Source organism: Nyctereutes procyonoides, unplaced genomic scaffold, assembly GCF_905146905.1.
Source record: "Nyctereutes procyonoides isolate TBG_1078 unplaced genomic scaffold, NYPRO_anot_genome, whole genome shotgun sequence".
Classification (NCBI taxonomy): Eukaryota; Metazoa; Chordata; class Mammalia; order Carnivora; family Canidae; genus Nyctereutes; species Nyctereutes procyonoides.
Window position 1 is genome coordinate 42,672,470 of NW_026575126.1, and position 20,569 is coordinate 42,693,038.

At 39.6% G+C, this 20,569-nt stretch overlaps 1 protein-coding gene across 1 annotated transcript in view; it reads left to right on the forward strand.

Annotated features, from left to right (window-relative positions):
- The window catches only part of RBFOX1 (RNA binding fox-1 homolog 1), a 1,051,909-nt gene that overhangs the window by 172,177 nt on the left and 859,163 nt on the right, over positions 1-20,569 (forward strand). The window lies entirely within an intron of this gene.

Genomic DNA, 20,569 nt, shown 5'->3' on the forward strand with positions numbered 1-20,569 from the left:
GTATATTCTAGAACTTGAGACAAGTGTCAGCTCCACATGGATTCCAAAGGAAATGGGAAAGGAGAGATCTCCAAAAGGAAAAAGGCCCCAAAAAGTTTCTCAAAAGGAAAACTGAAGAGATGAAGAGGAGCAGGGATAGTTGTTATCAGAAGTAGATAAAAGGATACTGTGCAGAGGAGAACACACACACACACACAATCTTCTCTAGGTCTCTAGGCATCACATTATGGAGAGCTAGGAGCGCAGGCAGGAAGGTTTTTAACACTGGTTGCATAGGTATACTTGAGAACAGTGCCCCAAGAGGTGAGAATTATAGTTCCTGAGGGTTCTGAGGAAGGCTGGCATGATCAGAAAAGTTTGGCAAGCAGCCACTCTGGAAAACTGTGTGGAGGTTCCTCAAAGAGTTAAAAATAGATCTGCCCTATCACCCAGCAATTGAACTGCTGGGGATTTACCCCAAAGATACAGATGCAATGAAATGCTGGGACACCTGCACCTCGATGTCCACAATAGCCAAACTGTGGAAGTAGCTTCGGTGTCCATTGAAAGATGAATGGATAAAGAAGATGTGGTTTATGTACACAATGGAATATTACTCAGCCATTAGAAACAACAAATACCCACCATTTGCTTCAATGTGGATGGACCTGGAGGGTATTATGCTGAGTGAAATAAGTCAATCAGAGAACATTATATGGTCTCATTCATTTGGGGAATATAAAAAATAGTGAAAGGGAATAAAGGGGAAAGGAGAAAAAATGAGTGGGAAATATCAGAAAGGGAGACAGAACATGAGAGACTCCTAACTCTGGGAAACGAACTAGGGGAGGTGGGGGTGACTGGGTGTCGGGCACTGAGGTGGGCACTTGACGGGATGAGCACTGGGTGTTATTCTATAGGTTGGCAAATTGAACACCAATAAAAAATAAATTTATAAAAAGAAAAGGTTTGGCAAAAGGAGAATTGAAGATAGGACACCATCCCATCCTCCTAAAATTCTGGAAAGTCCTGAGCCCTTCACGTTATACAGCTGTAGCACTTAACCCCAGGTGGAGCCTAGCCTGGGGTAAACTCTTAATAGTACATAAAGATGTCTTAGTAGCCCCAAGAGGAGGTGGGAGGGGCCTGACCTGGACCAATGTCCCTGGGGACAAAAAGGCCTGGACGCTTTCCAGATGTGAATTCATCTTCCTGCGTGGGACCAGAAGAACATAAGGCTTCCAAAGGAGTAGCAACTACTTTCAAGTCCTAAATATTTTCTACCTACAAGAGCATTTACAAATTGCTTTATAAGCATGATTCAGTTAATCTCCATACCCAACTAAAAATGTAGACACTTTTTTTTTTCCATATGATGGAGTGCAATTCTAGAAATACGAAATGAATGTCCTAAGCTCACACGGTGAGTTAGGTGACAGGGCTACCATTAGAAGAACCAAGGTTCGCCAAACCCCAAAGACCATTCATTTTTCATCTACTCCCAGCTGCTACAAAACTAAGGGTTGTCAACACACTTGACAGTGCTTAAGGCCCTGTTGCAACATTTGACTGGTTACCTGTATAAATACAAATATGTATCAAGACCTAGATGTGTATGACCTGTTTCTGTGGAAACTAGGTCTTTATATTGTTACTTTAAGTCCAAAACGGACTTTTTGCCCCAACAGGCTACTTACATCAAAAGATCCTAAAAAGAAAGTTTTAAACATCCTGCATAAATTAAGAGCACCATATGAAAAAACACCAGGGAGCTAGAATTAAATAAAAATTAAGCCTGGAAGCAGAGTAATGACCCAGTGGTTCATTACAGCCTTACATTTTCAATCAAAGATAAAATCTCATTAAAAGTATATCTTTGATTAGAGAACAAGTTTGGACTGTTCCAAAGTTGGATCACTTTATCCATAGACATATGAGCCATGAAATCTTTTTTCCTTCTCTTCTAACTTTAAAGACAGTGAGCTATTTATCTTCTGACATCATTATAGAGGTTATTAATATAGAGGGAGACTGAACAGAGATGGTAAAGTTTTTAAAAATATCTACCAGTGACTTTTACCTCATAAAAATGAAGGGCCAATTTTTATAGTCTGTTGTGCTTTTAGGAAATAATTTCTATATGTGTCTAGACTGACTCATCAGTAAGGAACCATAGTGAGCATCTAATCCTGCAGTAACCCAGTAAAAAGAAAATGCAAACCACATGTGTCATGCTAACATTTTACTAGTAGCTACAATAAAAACGTGAAATTAATTGTAATGTAGTTTACTTAATCTATGTGCCACATTATCGTTTCCACATATAATCAATATAAAATTATTTATGAGACATTTTATATCCTTTTGGGGGGGGACTATGTCTTCGATATCTACTGTGCATTTCACATCTCATTTTGGGCTGGCCTCATTTCAGGTGTGCAGTGTGTGGCTTCTGTATTGGGCAGCACAGGTGTCACCCAGTCTTGTTCTTTGAAAGAGAAACCCAGGATCCGAGAGATCTCTTTAGAGATTTTTCCAATATCAAAAGAATTTCTTTTTGAGAATTGGTTGTATATTGATTTCCCTTTAATCATGTGCTTTTGGGAAACAATAGCTCTAAGACGAAAAGTACACTGACCTGATGTAGGGACTCCTTTAGCCCCCATGGATCTCTTAATAGAGGCTCTGGCGAATTGATTTCAAGAAGTGCCAACATCTCTCCCCTTTAAGCTTGCAAACTTAATCTCTGACTATGAATATTTGATAAGGCTTCTTATGTAGTTTATCAAGGAAGCTTGATGGATCAGTGGTTTATACAGTGTTTCCAAGTGTACCACGCATCCCACATCCCCAGATGTAGTCATTCTGGGTGGTAAATGGATTTGTCATTTAATATACAGATCTTTCTTGACTTACAGAGAGAGGTTACATCCCAAGAAACCCGTCATCCATCGAAAATATTCCAAGTCAAAAATGCATCTGAATACACTTAACCTACCAAACATCATAGCTCAGCTAGGCTACCTTAAACATTCCCTGAACACTGACATTAGCCTATAGGTGGCAAAATCATCTAAGACAAAGCGTATTTTATAATAAAGTGTTGAGTCATTCATATAGTTTATTGAATAATGTACTGAAAGTGAAAAACAGAATGGTTGTCCATGTCCTGGTTGTTTATCCTCATGACTGAGTGGCTGACTGGGAACTGGGGCCCCTGCTTCCTGAGAGAGAATCGAACCACAGATCGCTAGCCCAGAAAGAAATCCGAATTCAAAATTTGAAGCACAGTATCTACTGAATGTGTATTGTTTTCTCACCCTCATAAAGTTGAAAAATTGTTAAGTCAAGTCATCGTAAGTTGGAAACTGTCTGTAATTGAATCATAGAGTAAGAACATAATTTCCCTTTCAGACTCATTTTAGTCTTTCAAATGTCAGGAGAACATCTCTGTGTGTTGCTATTATGTCTCTAACACCTCTCTACTAACCCTTGCTAATTTTTTTGAATAGACTGAGAACTTTTGGCAGACAAAATATCCAGCCAGGATTCAACAATTGAGGAGCATTGCTGTGTTTTCAACCCATTTAGTCTGATAGCCTCCATTTATTTATCGCAAAGTACACAGTTTTTCAGTTTCAAGCAGTGTTTCAAATTGTATTGAAGCATAAGAGCCAATTTAAAGAAAAAATAATAACCTTATAACTGTAAAGGTGACCCCACGAGTAAGGTGAAAATAGTGAAGTAGTTATGTGAATGAACTGACATCTGGAAAGTAACTCGTCTTGTATTGGTGATACATTAGGGAGATTTGTCTATGCTTATTTCAGATATCATTGCATTGTGTCATTTCTTGCTCTCAGTTTCCCCTCCTAGCCCTGGCCAATGTCAACAAATGATGTTTCCTGGTCACGGAGGGACACGTGGGTATAGCACTTGAAATCCTTTGCTATCATCGGGAAGCAAGGATACCCTGTGCCCTCAAGTGTCCTTCTAGTGGGACTAAGAATCAAATTGACATGAGACAGATTAACAGAAGAAAATACCATTTATTAGCCTACGTACAGGGAAGCCACACAGACATGGAAATTCCAAAGGCACTCAGGCAACATGAGGTATGTATGTCCTTCTGAGCTAAGGAGAAGGGGTCTCCAAAGGGATGGACAGCAATCCTCAGGAATCATGAAAAAGAGTAAATGTTTGGTAAACAGTTATATCCTCAGCCACTCAGAAACAACGGGACAAAGAGAGGACTGTGGTCAAACAGCCCTTGTTAGGTTTCTCCCAGGCTCCCATACCACCTCCTTATCACAATGTAGTTGTTTGTGGTGATAGCCCTCTTTCTGGGGCAGGCTCTCTATCTAATTCCTTTTAGGCAGTTGTAGCAGGAGGTAAAGAGCTATTCCTGAATCTGCTAGGTCTTGATTGCTTTTAACTCAAAATAATCTTTATGCCCCCATGGCCTGTCTTGGTGTGGCTGCCCTTGCACTCCCCTCCCTACCCCCACTACCAACGGAGAAAAGTTGACATCCTTTTCAGGAACTGCCCTAATTATCTTCTTATGCTAAGTACAAATGGATTGGAAAGGGAGTAGCCTATTTTAAGTATCTCTTTTGCTCAAAGTTAAAATGCTTGCACAAAATGTGGGCTCCTTGAGTTCAAAGTAACTGCCCACACCATCCAAAAGGACCCCAGTGCCTTCTTTGAGGAAGGAGAGGATGAGATCTCTTCACATGCAACTTCATCCTCTCCTGTCTGCTTTCAAGTCCTGTTTATTAATGGTTAACTCATCAGGGAGAGGTTAAACAAATACTAGAACTTTCTTCATAAAACCATCCTTTCTAGCTATTTATTTTCTTTCATGTCATCTTTCAACTCAAAGAATTTCTCAGAGCTCTTTCATTTTTCTGAGATTTAGTTCATGTTCCCCTAGAGTTTATTAAAGCAGTATTTATTTTTTATCTGCCTGAGAGACAAGACAGGGTGATTAAAAGTTTAGATTCCTGACTATAATGGAATTCATCCCAGTTTTGCTACTTCCTACCAATGGGGCCCTGAGGAGGTGAAAGAAACCACATCTGTGAACTTCAATTTCCTCATCAATAAAATCATAGGAGAATGATAAGTAGGTTGATAATTAAAAGATATAGGTTAGTGATTTGTATGTATATATTCACTAAATGGTAGAGTCACTGGTGATAATGATTACGAGTATCCTTGCTTCTTTTCTGACCACCTAGTGGCTAGGGGCACTTGGGTTGTATTCTAGAACAATAGTGTTTTGGCTTGACCCTCTCTCTCATTCTGCTTTTCTATGTCAGAGTTCAGCCGGCATTTAATCAGTGGTAGAGGTCATGTTTGGGAAGAGTTAACCCTGCTTGGTTATGGTGGGGCAGGAAGGATGTGTAGGTGGCCACCTGAACTCAGAAAACTATTCATTCTACAAATGTTTCAGTGTTCCATACTTTCTTGTCAAAACATTAATGGAATGCCTCCCACCGTTCCAACTACCACAGTGAGCGTAGAATTAAATATGTGCTTATACAAAGATGATGTATAAATGCACACGTAGCCATGGGATAGTTGGGTTGGAGTGACTTTTAACATAGGGTATAGAAATATCAGGTTCTGGTTCTGGTCTTAGAGGAAGTAGAAATCTATTTGAATCCTATCTTGGTTAAAAAAAATAATAATCTTGGGGGGACCTGAGTGGTTCAGTCAGTTAGGTGGCTGATTCTTGATTTCAGTTCAGGTCATGATCTCAGAGTCCTGGGAGAGAGCCCTGTGCTGGGCGGGCTGGGTGCTCAGCGGGAAGTCTGCTTAAAGATGCTCTCTGTTCTTCTCTGTCCCTCCTCCCTCACGAGCTTTTGAGCTCTCTCTCTCTCTCTCTCAAATAAATAAGACTTAAAAAAAAAACACTTTGCTATCTATCTTGATAGCAAAACTTTATCAGCAAGTAATATTTGCTTGGCAAACTGTTGAGAAGGGTTTGGAGGTATAACCAGATTTAGCAGAGTAATTCTGTGATCAATTTGTGATGTTTTATCTCCAAAGGCAGGGAGGGCAGTGTGTGTGTGGGGACATATACAAATATTCTTCTCTCTATATAATATAGTAGGTTGAGAAAAGAATTGAGAACAATCAACTTATTGTTAATTTATCCTATTAGTTCCAAGCTAAAACAAAGAAATGAATAACACGCACATAATCACAATACTCCTTCCCTCACCCCCAGTCAACTCATTTTACCAACAGATAGAATCTTGGCTCAATGGATTAAATGTTCAATTTTCAACTGATAATATTGGTGTCATAAACATAACCTCTGCCTTTTTACCTCGGTTCTCACATATGTAAGATGGAGATAACTGCCCTTTCTACTCAGCCGGGTTGTTCTGAAGATAAAGTGAGTTATTTAGAAGATCAATCCAGTAAACATTTACTGAGTCCCTTGTGGCATTCACTGTGATGATACTTGGAAAAAAGTAAAGCTGGTTACTTAAAGCAAATTTTGATATCAGTAACTTCTTAAAAAAATTTTCCTTAATTAATTAAACCTGTGTTTCTTCTAAATTTGGAGCTTATGTCAGAAAGATAAAGCATTCCTCTGACGCAGAACTCTTTGTAGTATCACCTGTTTTCCAGACCCAGTTTGTTTTCCCCCAAAGAGTGAATGTTAGGAACCTTTTAAAGTTCTTTGTGGGGAATAGTGAAATTCCTGGGCTTTGAGTGTGGATGTTTTTGCATGTAAACTCTATCACTTGTGCAGAAGGACTTGGGTAATTAAAAACAATAAAAACAGCAAACAATGGTGTAACACAATTCATGCTTTCTCAAGCCCATTGCACGGAAAGACTGGAGCTGACAGGTGCAACTCCCCCAGCTGGCCACTAGAAGCACCCCCCCCCCGTTTTTTTTTTTTTTAAGATTTTATTTATTTATTCATAAGAGACACAGAGGCAGAGACACGGGCAGAGTGAGAAGCAGGCTCCCTGTGGGGAGCCCAGTGCGAGACTCGATCCCAGGATCCTGGGATCACTACCTGAGCTGAAGGCAGATGCTTAACCCATGAGGCACCCAGGTGCCCCTAGAGGCACCCTTCTGTTTCTATCGTGATGCTTCCTCATCAGATTTCATAGCTGATTGCCCCCTTTTGTGGAACTATGAAGATGGGGAAAATGTGTTACATTTCATAGAAAAGGAAACTTAGAAGTAAGTGTACCTAATAATAATGATATTTTAATATATTTATCATTCATGTATTTAATAATGATTTTGTGATTATTTGGAATAGTTTCTCAGTCTTGGCATTGCTTACATAATTCTCTGTTTTGGGGGCCAACCTATGCGCAGCGTGGGAGGGTGCTTAGCAGTATCCTGGGCCTCCACCCACTGGATGCCAGTAGCATCCCCTCCTTCCCTACCCACCTACCCCCAGTAGTGACAACTAAAATGGTCCCCAGAAGCTGCCAAGTGTTCCCTGGGGGAACAGAGTTGTCTCTGATTGAGAATCACTGGTAGGGGAGAATGTTTCCATTAACAACAGATTTTATTTTATTTATTTACTTCCTGGTAAAGTATTTCACGGGTGAAATTTCTCCAACTTTCAAATGGTTTGACGAACAGAAAAGGTAAAATAAAGGCAAAAGGAGAAAGAAAAGAGAAGAAAAGAAAAAGGAACTATTACAATTTGGAAAAAGGAAAGGAACGAAAAGGAAAACGACAGTGAGAGCCAAGGGTCCCAGGCCAGCACGCCCCACCAGCCCCCTGGAGGCTCCAAGCCCCATCTCTGAATCTCTGCTCCAAACAGCAGGTTGGGGGGTGCTGGCAGTTCTGTTCATGGGGAGCCATCTTTAGGAATGAGACTAAGTAAAATCTTAAAAAAAAATGAGACTAAGTGATTCTGAAGGCTCTAGCTTGATATTTATTTAACGACGCAAGAGTGAACTACCAAATTATTGTTTTTCATTGGACATTACCCAGATGACTTAAGTTAAAATATTAATGAGCAAACACACAAAAAAGGCAGGGGGAGGCTCTTTTGTAAATTAAAAGAAACGAATAAGGCATATCCACCCAGTTGTAAATTAAAAGAAACGAAAAAGGCATATCCACCCAATGCAGTGCAGTGAGGTTAATTTTTGGAAAGGCCCTAAATGAGCATTGAGACATCTAAACATGACAGTAAATATTCAATATCAGACACCAGCTTTGAATTAAAGTGTATTTTCTATAGTGTGCTAATAAAATTGTGGTTATATAGTAGGAGGCTACCAGGACATGTACGCTGAAGTATTTGGGGGTAAAATATTTCCAAATGGTTTAGCAAAACCAAAGGTAGACGCATACATCTGGTACATACACACATATAGATATATACACACACATATGCACACACAGACCTATGTGCATGTGTGTGTGTGTGTGTGTGTGTGTGTCCAAGTAGGCAAACTGCACAGACCAAGTGGATCACATCAGGTCTAAGGTGACCACAAGCCTCCAGGTCTGCATGCTGTGGTCTAGGTACAGATAGGTGTGGGGGGTGGCGAGCTGCAGGCCGGACATTGTCCATCACACCTGGAGCTTCACGGTCAGACGTGCATGGATGCACGTCATCCTTCCCCCACCTAACAGCAAGTTGCCTTCCCAGGGGTTTTGTAGCCGTGACACATGAGTAAAAGGAGTCACACTTTCCTTACAAGAGATGGTCGTAAGCCTGAAGTGAGGTAGCATATGTGAAAGCTCCCGTGTGCAGTAGGGGAGCTCTGCTCCATGTGCTCCGTGTGCTCCGTGTCCTTGTACCATCCTCTTCCTTTCTCCAGGCTATGTGGCCTTGTTACAAGGTAAGGGGGGATCACCAGCAACCCCCCCCATTAGGACTGGCTCACTGTGGGCCCTTTAGACTTTGGTTTGCCTTTCACTTGTTTGTGCACTGTTACATTTAAGCATAAAAAAATAATGGAACTTCCTTACGGTTTTGAGGAGAGGGAGGGTTCACATTTTTATTTATTTATTTATTTTTCTGAGTCAACTCTATTTAGGACCTGCTTTTATTTATTTATTTATTTAATACATTAATTTTTATTGGTGTTCAATTTACCAACATACAGAATAACACCCAGTGCTCATCCCGTCAAGTGTCCCCCTCCGTGCCCGTCACCCATTCACCCCCACCCCCCGCCCTCCTCCCCTTCCACCACCACTAGTTCATTTCCCAGAGTTAGAAGTCTTTATGTTCTGTCTCCCTTTCTGATATCTCCCACACATTTCCTCTCCCTTCCCTTATATTCCCCTTCACTATTATTCATATTCCCCAAATGAATGAGAACATACCCTGTTTGTCCTTCTCCGATTGACTTACTTCACTCAGCATAATACCCTCCAACAATATCAGATAAAGGGCTAGTTTCCAAAATCTATAAAGAACTTATTAAACTCAACACCAAAGAAACAAACAATCCAATCATGAAATGGGCAAAAGACATGAAGAGAAATCTCACAGAGGAAGACATAGACATGGCCAACATGCACATGAGAAAATGCTCTGCATCACTTGCCATCAGGACCTACTTTTAAACGCACCTGCATATGGGTCTGTTCATGGATGGTCGGATGCGCGCAACCTGCGGGGCCCTGGTGCAGAGCCTGATGTGGCCAGTAGATGGCAGTACACGATAAAGAAAAAGCTCCCAGCTGCTGGCGCCTGTTTTAATTAGCTAAAAGCAAGACAGGTATGCTCTTATATAGTCTTTGATTTTGTAATTTTCCTGAGCAGCCATTGAGGGCAGATGTTTTCATCCTCCTCTCCCCCCTCTCCCGTTTAAGTATCAGAGGAGAGGGAATATCAAGATGCAATCAGTTGCTGGCCACAGCAACCCCCCTGAACTTAAGTCCCGCAAACATCATCAGCTTGTGCCAGCTTAGAAATTGCTGCAGTGGAGGGAGGCATGGAGTTATCAATTACTTCTAGGGCTGCAATCCCCTCTGTCCTTGAAAGGGAAGCCGGCTGACTCTGTGGGTGAGATTAGGGGACAGCGGCGTGATGAGAGGCGGGCTGCTTTATCAATGTCCTAGAGGTTGATCTGGAGCCCTGGAGGAAGAAATTAAAGATCAGCTTAAATTTGTACATGATGGCTAAGCCCCCTGTAATGAATTACCATTAACTGGTCAGCGAAGTAATTGAAACATGGAAGGCTGGAGGAAAAGAAAAATTCTTTAAACCAGGATTTCTCCTCTAGCTACTTCCTGTCCTTTGAGGGAGAAAAGCTTAATGTGAAAGGGGCTGGGGTGTTTTCAGTGTCCTATAAATACCAGACCTATCTTACGCCTTTTATGTCATTACCTAAGGTGATCTTTGAGGTAGCCTAGGTGGCAGGTGGCATTAGTGCCATTTTACAGATGAGGACAACTGAGTCTGAGGAATGCTGGGTCACTTGCCTGCAGTTGCACGATGATTAAAAACTTTCAGGTGAGGTCGAAGCCTCCATTCCTTGCCAATCATATTTCCCGCTTGGCCTCCGTATACCAAAAGGGATGCTAAATAAATACGTGCTGTCTTCTCATGTGTTCTGTGCAATTCCTTTATTCCTACCTTTTTTATTAGCTATCAGAAAATAAAGACGGGAGATCATTACATCGGCAGTAAATGATCTTAATTAAGTACTGAAAGAGAAAGAGCTTCAGGTTTTTAAAATAACACTTTAAAAATAAACCAAGCCCAAACATCACTTGTTACGTATCCAAAAGTAGCACATGCCCATTGCAAAACATTTAAAAAATATAGAAAAGTGTAAGAGAGTACCTTGGCACTCAGGAATAACAATTTTCACAGTGTGGTGCTTTCTTTTATCTCCCCCCCCCCCGCCCCAACTACCTGTAATTTTAACAGCACTAATGCATTGTTGTGTGTGCCTTATATCACAATCGAATCTTCTGCCTCAATAAATATTATTTTCTTATAAATACTATATTTAATGGCTTTATGTCTTTTTCTATGACATGGATATTTCCTGGTTTTTTTTTTTGTTTGTTTGTTTTGTTTTGTTTTTTAACTTCTTCTTCTTCTTCTTCTTCTTCTTCTTCTTCTTCTTCTTCTTCTTTTTTGGACAGTTAGGTGGATTCCAACTTGGGGAAAAAAGTGGATTGCCTGGTTTTTGCAAAATAGAAGATGCTACATCTTAATGAAAATATTCTTAGAACATGTATGACATGCCGATCACGAGATAGTGCACTTTATCTGCCTTGTTTCCTTTAAATCTTGGGGTGACCCCATAGTAGAGGGAGCTGTTACTTCCTCCATGTAGGAAAGGGAGAGAATGTTGAAAGAACCAACCCCTCTCATGTAATCAGGCTGCTTTCCGCCTGCCCCCCACCTGCCTCTTGAGTAGCCAGGTTCTTGTCACTCAGGTGGGACTCCAACCAGGCGAGGTAGTGGCCAGGGGCTTTTCATAGCGATCTGAAAACTCCTTTTTTCAAATGGGAACTTTGCAGAATCTCATCGGCTTCTCCTGAACCTTTGTCCCTTTCCTTTCACTCAGCTGATGCTTTAGGAAGCCCTGTGTGCCATCCGACTGCACACAGATGAGAGCACACCCAAGGACCGCTATGCCCAGGCCTCCCTTGTACCCGGGACGTAGCTTGTTTTTGCATAATTTAAGCACTACATGGTTTTGCCGTTTAAGTTCTGTGAAATTGGTGTTCTCCCATCCATGAAATTATATACATTTTGGGAACATTTCCAGTTACTAAAGGAGTGAATGCATTCTTCAAAGGGGTGAGCCAGCACGAGCTGATAGAGCTTACCCCAAAGAGCGCTGCTATCTCTCCTTGCCACTTTGAGACACAAAGCCAGGCATTTTCTTTTTAAATTCTAAGGCAACTAAACTGCAAATATAAGCTTCCTGTTATGTATCCAGCTGCAACTCATTCCTTTTCCCCAGTCTCCTCCATCACACTCTCTCCTCTCCCCTCTTGTTCACATCCAGAGACCCATGGAAATTGTTGGTAATGCAGATTTCATGTTCTTTCCAAACATTCTCCAGACTGCTGCTGCTATTCTACTGTGTTTTGGGTGCCCATGACAATGATAAACGATCTTCCCAGCAATGCTTTTGATTGAATCATTTCATGTGTCTGATTTACATCACACTGTGTGTGTGTGCACACACTCGCAGATTCTGCTTATGATGGTATTACTTAAAAATATGCATTATATAAACACAAACAACTATTATGTGGCCTCATGGAGAAAGATTGCTTAATTCATTTTACAAATCACTCCAATATTAATATATAGGAACGGCAAGTATGTAGTTCCTAGACAAGTCAGACTTCTAGAAGAAAGACATTTCTGTTACTTGGGGCATCTGCAGAAACTCAAATTAGAATGGGCTCTTCTGAATTCTTGGTTTTAAATTCAAGGGATAATCTGTATTAGGACAGAATAGGCTAGTCTGTGCTACAGTAACAAGCATACCCTGGAACCTCAGAGGCTTATCCGCAAGTTTCATTCTTGCCACACAAAGCCCACTGCGGATACTGCAGATCCCTACGGCTATGAGCTTCCAGAGGACAATGCTTCCATTCTACATGGCAATATTTGTGTCTTATATGGCTTTATGGGGTTGTAGTAGTATGGGAGGAGAGAGCATGGAGAGCTGGCCTCTACTCTTCATTATGATAGTCCAGACTTGTCACGTGATACTCCCACTTACTACATATCATCCAGAACAAACCACATGGGCTCGGCCTAGCTGCAAGGGAGCCTGGGAAATGTGTGCTCAGGAAATGTGGAATGAACCGGACTCAGTTAACACCTCATTTCTCTCGGCTACGTTACCAAAATGTTCCTTCCAAGTGTAAGCTTTAGAAATAGAAGATGCTACATGTGAGCAGAAATATTCTTTGCACACATACCGCAAGCTGGGCACCATCTTCTGTACTTTACCTATGTTGTTTCACTTAAGCCCCACAGCAATAGCAGTGAGGGCAACCATTCTCTCCAGGTAACTTCTGAAGCACTAGTGGAGGGGATGCTGGGATTCTAACCCAGGTCCACCAGAGGCCAAGCCTGCATCATCATGCACCCAGCGATTCCACCCACAGACCCTTGTTAGGAAGCTGAAAGATTCCAGAGTCATCCTCTCAAGCTGATTGTGGCTGGAACTTTTATAGAAACTGGTTGTAGGATTTCTGGCTTGGATTGTTTTCCTGTTTTTATACATGTTTATGACTCACATGAGGTGATAAAATAGACTTTGTAATAAGGAAGACATTTCTCTTAAGTCGTATCCTCCACGTTTATTATATATGAAAATCCAGATTTATTGGAAGTAGCTAATGGATGAGTCTTTCTTTTACAAAAAGGAAAAAACAAACTTTTGAAATGGTAACTTCCTCTCACGCATCTACACACATTTTTATTTCACACACAAAATAATTTTTACCTTTATGTAAGAGATGCTTATTAGGGACCTGTCTTTCATATAAAGTGCCCCAGACCGTTCATGGCGATGTCCATTATAAATGATATCTAAGGGTTTCTGTGGTCGATATCTTCCTGAATGTAGACACATTTGCTGGGGACCGTTGTCATGAAAACTCTCAGGAAGTACTTCGGTGACATGTCTATCATTCATGTTCTGTTTGGTTCCTCGCTGCAGCTCCCACAACATGGAAATAAACAGAGAGCCCAGCTGTTTTATTTCTCTGTCTTCCTAGAGGGAAGGGACTCATTGCACAGACCTCCTGATCGAGGGCAATAAGCTTCATCTTCTGCAAAGCGATTAGTCTTTGAAAGCGGTTTCCTTTTGTGTTGTGCTTTGAGTGTGTGCATGCGCTTGTCAGTCGAGAATCTGCAGCTATGAGTGTGAGAGTTGGCTGGTCCCCAGAGCATAGGGGCAAGCTAATAGAAAATTAGTTTTGGGTATTGATGATAAACATGCTAATCTTCTTCGGGTAATCTTTTGAAAACAAAGCTTGCCTTATTTATTTATTAATATCATTTTTTTCCTGTCGGGAATTATCCATGACTGAAATAAAAAAAAAAAAAAAGCTTAGAAGGTGTTCTTAGATTTGAGCCTCTAGCTTATCAGGATTTCAATAAATGTTATATTACCCGTGGCTTAAAACATGGGCTAATTCATCAGCAATTTATTTTAAATAACATTACTCTCTAAGATATTTCATTTTGTTTTATTGGAATTCTATGATGTGGAGAAATAATGACATTATGCATGCTTTTAAGTGTACATAGAGTGATAATATCACTTATTCAATGTATCTTTCTATGGAAGATAATTCACAGATGTATTCACTGACATAAATTGACATGAAAAATTATCACACTTGAAAAAAAAAGCAAGAAACTAGAGAGATTTAAAATAGAGTGTTATTATCTGGTAAGACATTTTAACATGAAAAACAAGAAATTTGACCTATTTGTTTTAAAAATGACACATAAGTGAAAGGCAGATAAAACCTCAAAAAAATCACCATTCCAAATCTATAATCATACTGAGATGATGCTAAGATGATTTTATACATCAGTGTTAAGCAAGACCAGGCAGAGATGCTTTGATTACTTGGGAATCCTAAGCCCCTGTTTTTAGCCAATTTAGTTAAGTGAGAAATGGGTTGGACCAGAAAAGGTATTTCTAACACCAAGATATTTCAAGTTTGTTTTCCCTGACTTTAGAAGTACCGTGAGCCAAGAACTGTAGTTCTGTCCTCTCTCGAGGACATCCTTTTTCTTCCTTATAAATTCACATTACTGAATTCTTCCCCCTTTGGCCTCTGAAACATAATCAGTGGAATTGGCAGAGCTGGATTTTCATTTTCACCTCCGGCTAAATCTGTCAACCTGTGATGAGGTTGGTTGAGGATCATCATGAAGCAAATGTTTTCATATTTGTAGGGTGGAAACAAGTACCAGCTCATGCAGCACCCATTCATTTTGTGATTCATGTTACATCATGTTCGTTCTGATTGTTAACATGAAGATGTCACTTTGCCTTGATGTATGTTGGGAAAAGTAAAAGGGAATTACAGAGTTCTGGAGAGAAATCTCCCAATTATATCTTTTGTATCAAAAAGAGTCTGCTATTAGCTGTGTGGGAGCTAGATGTCACTCACATCAGGAGATGATTTCCCGTCCCTATAAAATTATTCCCGTGGTTTTCAGAACAACCGTATGTGCACTGGAGGTGGTAGGGAGGGAGACGGGGGAACTTTAAGCCATAATAAAATGGCTGATTTCTTAATTTCTAAATTGCTTTTCTGCTGTCACTCTGCATTCTTCTCTCTCTCTTTCTACCTTCACTTGTCCTGAAATCCAAACCTGTCACTTTCAAGACCTATTAATTCTACTTCCTTGGTACTTGTGGTGTGTGTGTGTGTGTGTGTGTGTGTGTATGTGTCCCTAGTTTCTAAGCAAATGCCATGTAGCAGGTATCACAATATGTACATTAGATATAACATTTATCATAATCTTTATATCATCTCAAGGAAGCAAGAAGGTGTATCTCCATGATCCAAGATGACCTAGGTGCACAAATGTGAAAAGCCAGTGTCAGGCAGTAAAATGCTGTCCCACCCCCTCCTCCACAAAGTCCATATCCTTATCCTTGGAAACTGTGAATAATTTGCTTTTCATGGCAAAGGGTCTTTGCAGATGTAGTGTTAAATTAAGGACCTTGGGTTGGGTGTGTAATCCTAGATTTTCCCAGTGGGCTCCATGTCATCACAAGGGCCCTTAAAGGCTGAGACTCATCCCCAACTGTGCTCAGAGTGCAGGTGTGACAGTGGAAAAATTGTCAGAGGTGTGCAACTTTGCATCAAAGCCAGAAGGCTTTGATGATGGAAGAAGAAGCCATTGGCCAACGAATACTGGCAGTCTCTCAGTGTTGAAAAAGGCCAGGGGATGATTTTCCCTAAGGGGCTCCAGGAAAGAATGCAGCCCTGCCTGCAGACACCTTGATTTTAGTCTAGTGAGATAAATGCTGGGTTTGTAATATACAGAACTCTGAGATAATAAATTTGTAAGTATTTTGAGTTACTATGTCGGTAGTGACATGTTATAGCAACAATAGGAAACTATTATAGTGACTAGTAACCTACCTCTGGCTCAGTAGATATCTGAGCTCTGTGGTTGAACATTACAGAACTGATGTGGTTTTCCCAAACTTCACTGTTTTGGCCTTCCCTTCTTTCTACCTACATTCTTTTTTTTTTTTTTAATTAACACGGAGTTTTATTTATTTTTTATAATAAATTTATTTTTTATTGGTGTTCAATTTGCCAACATACAGAATAACACCCAGTGCTCATCCCATCAAGTGCCCCCCTCAGTGCCCGTCACCCATTCACCCCCACCCCCCGCCCTCCTCCCCTTCCACTACCCCTAGTTCGTTTCCCAGAGTTAGGAGTCTTTATGTTCTGTCTCCCTTTCTGATATTTCCCACACATTTCTTCTCCCTTCCCTTATATTCCCTTTCACTATTATTTATATTCCCCAAATGAATGAGAACATATAATATTTGTCCTTCTCCGATTGACTTACTTCACTCAGCATAATAATACCCTCCAGTTCCATCCACGTTGAAGCAAATTCTACCTACATTCTTGAAGTCATTTGCTGACTGATACTTCTTCCTAGGGTTCCTCCCATTTCAATCCATCCTACTCATCACCAGTAGATTATTCTTCCTAACACCTTGGAATATGTAATGAATTTCAGTGACTTCATGGCTTAATAAAGAAGAGACACAGAGTGTTTGTACCTCCTGTATTCGTCTCCTGAATTATCTTCCACTTACATCATTTATTCACCTACACTCCAGGAAAATGGGAAAATTATTTCCTGTCCATGCCCCACCATGTGCTTGACACCTGAGCACCTTTTCTCCTACCCCTTCTTCTATTTGGAATGCATTTGTCCTTACCTCTGATTGAAATGCCACCTATCCTCCAAGTCAGAGTAATGTCTCTCTCTTCTGATCCGTTCAGAATCGCCTCCAACACCAACACTGTCAGCATCATCATGTGATCATCATTGTCATTAGCAGCGTCCCAATAATCACCACTGCCATCATCATCTAACAATTACCTGGTGTTGAAAATGTGCCCAGACACTGTGCTAGAACCTTTGTGTGGATCAGCTCATTTAGAGGTCAACCGTATGAAGAGGGCAGTTATTTCTCCCACTTTATAGATGAGAAAATAGAGTCAATCTCCAAGGTTACTTTATGCCAAGTTTAACTTTCTGTTATAATAAAAACATGTTTGTGTCACTACTAAGATGGTGAAATGTTTTAAACAACTTCTATAATTTGATTTCCAGACTCAGAGAAGAATTTCATCACTTATAGAGGATCACAATACATCTGCCATCTGTTGAGTTTTTTGCCCCTATTAAATAATCCCTTTTTTGGCTGCTATTATATCATATTGTCAATATTCTATCCATTGTACAAGTCTCCAATGTCTGTTAAATTAGAGCAGAGGCTGGGATGTGAATCAATTTTCTATCCTATTTATCTTGACAAAAAATTTAAGAGATTATCCACCATTTGGAGTTGGCACAGATTAATTATGTAGATTATATCCACAGTTCTCATCCAAATTCCATTATAGAGAGAAGAAGAGGGAACTGGCCTCTCTCATTGCATGAAAAATTTATTTTGGATATGAACAGGAAATGTCATCAAAGAATACCTGGCCCAAGGAAATTCCGACATATTTTAGTTACATCCTCTTAAAGTTATTTCCTTAAGATATTTTGTTCATCAAAGGCCATTTTACTAACCAAGATGCAGTGATACAGACTCTCATGCCATTCTTTGCCTTTGTTTTCTGTGTGTCAGCTTTATAATGGCTGTTGTTTTCCCACACAGTAGCGTGATGGTCACCAGGAACCACAGCTCCATCATATCCTCCCATCAACTACGTGGGCAATAATTATAAAAATGGAGTTCTAGAATTGCCTCTCCTTTGACCAGTTTTGGGTGTGGGCTTTCCCCAGTATCAATCACTGTAATTGAATACAGTGATTGGACAGGCATGGTTTATGTTCCCACCCCTCCTGCATTGGGTACCACAAGCCAAGTTGAGAAAGAAGGTATTGTTTTAGAGCAAGACTGAAGAATTAGAACCAGAAGTTGCAGGAGTTGGGGGATACCTGACAGATCAAAGAACAGGTGTCACTACAGGTAGAAGTATTTGGTGGAGGGAACAAAAAGCAATATCAAGGCATTCCAAAAGCTTATGAAAACATTTTATATTAAATCGGGTAGGCTTTTGATGAATATATAGAGAATAATATAATATTTAGATAACTGATATCTCAGAAAACCCTTGTCCCAGTGGATATTGAGTATTATTTTTTTAAAAAGGAAAGTGCAAATTAAGTGTATTTGGAAACTGTTGGATTAAATAAGTTTCTTTACTGCAAGGTTTCTCAGAGCCCTTAAAGGGAGCAATGCACCTGTTACGAATCTCTAAGAATGGGGTATGGGATGATGTGCACTCTAAATGTGTTGTTTCTTGGAATATTTTCTCTCCCCCATCTCTCTCTTCAGGGAGAATATCAAGGAAAAAGTCTGTCACAGAGTCCAGTTTATAGTTGGCACTCAGCAAGTATTTGTTAAATAAATTAATGACTGTGGATTACGTTGGGAAATGCAGTTCAATAATCATGAATCTTCTCTCTGCATCCTGTAGCAAACCAAAATAACATGCTTTTGATGTCTTTGTTGTAATGTCCTATTTTGTTTGTTTCTTTATTTATATTTGTTTTCCCTGCTTGAAATCTAAGGGGGCTTCAGATTCAACATCTCCACACAACCATGAAACTATGGGAGGAGACTGGATATAGTGAAAATGGTGACCAACTGAGGATTCTTTTGAGAATCACATTGCATAAGGTTTTCAAGAGATGTCCAGACTTATACATACTCATCTGATTTTTGATTGTGTGTGCACATAAACTGACAAAGAAGTTTACCTTGCTTGAGGCAATTGTTGTATCTAGAAAACTGTGAAAATTGAATTAAATTACAGGTAGAATGCACTAGGGGACTCATTATTAAATGAAATCTTATTCTGAGTATTTTTGTAGAATGGGGAATTATTTTATAAAGCAAATAACATCCTCTAGTTTATATAATAGGTCAGCTAGAAGTAAGGTGTACAATATCACTATGTAGTGCTATTATAGATATGTAATGATAACTTAATTGAACAACTGATATTTACATTATAAATTCTTTGTGTCCAAGCTAAGTGGAATATCCAGGACTTGTTTTTAGAGATATCCTTTGGAAAAAAAGTCCTAGAATATCACTTTGTTTTTATAATATGCAATGAGTATTATTTTATATTGAAACTTCAACCCATTTTCTTCCTAGTGAAAAATGCTTTCTGGTCCTTCTTGAAATAAATATAATCTTTGAAATTAGAGTCGATGTAAATCCAAAGGTAATGAGATTCAATGTTTCATTGTAGCTGAATTAGATGGAGAATTTCAAATATTTATCTGAGGTTTAATTTGAGTAATTTAGGAAAACATAGAGCTTCCTCATTCATAAATGATAATTACTTCTCTTCATCAAATATTGCATTATATTCCCTTTTGCTATCAGTATAGTCTTGTTCAGATATGAACACTTTTATATCTCAAAGGGGACGTTTTTCATGTAACTTCCTGGATTGCTCAACTTACAAAGCCTTTAGAAATAGAGTTCGCTGTGCCCATGTTTTGGAGTGTTTAGTTTTATATGGAAAAGGAGGTGAGAAGTAGAATAACATTTACATTGATTTTCTTTAAGAGTGTGCTCTACTGAGAAACAGTATTTTGTCTTACTAAAGCACATGTTTAAGAAATGGAGATTGCTGTCTTGCAAAACTCCCAAAATAAACTCCAGCAGCTAAAAATGCCTGTAGCCAATAGTTGATTATAATTCTGTACTAAATCAAAAGTGACTGCATTTAAAAACTTCCATAAAGAAAAGCTTAGGCATTTCAAACAATTGCTTGGCCAATGCAAGATTCTTCATTTCTTTCCTTTCATAATTTCCTCGAGGTAGTGAAAAAAATTATATATATATATATATATATATATATATATATATATATATATAAACTCTGTGAAGATATTTAGGAGTTGCCTAGAGGAGTCAGGGTACTTTGGAAGTGGTAGTGTGGTCACCGCAGCAGGAGCTGTAACAGGATACTAGGTTCATATTTTTGCCAGATCTTATTTCCCTTTCCAACCACTTTATTCATGACTCGACTTTGCTCATTGCACTTGCTAAAGAAATTTATATTAAGCATTCTACTAACCAGAAATCCTTTGGGCGCAAATGACAGAAACCCAACTCAAACTAGCCTATGCACGGAAGGGAATATATTGGTTCATATGGGAAGTCCAAGGGTAGTTCTGACTTTAAAACTAGAAGAATCCAAAAACTCAAGTTGTCAAGCATCTAGTAATTTATTGTAAATCCATTTTACCACTTGAATCCTTCACTCTGAACCAACAAGGGTCAAATGGTTATTCCTGAACCGTTTCTATGATGGATGGATAGAATATTTT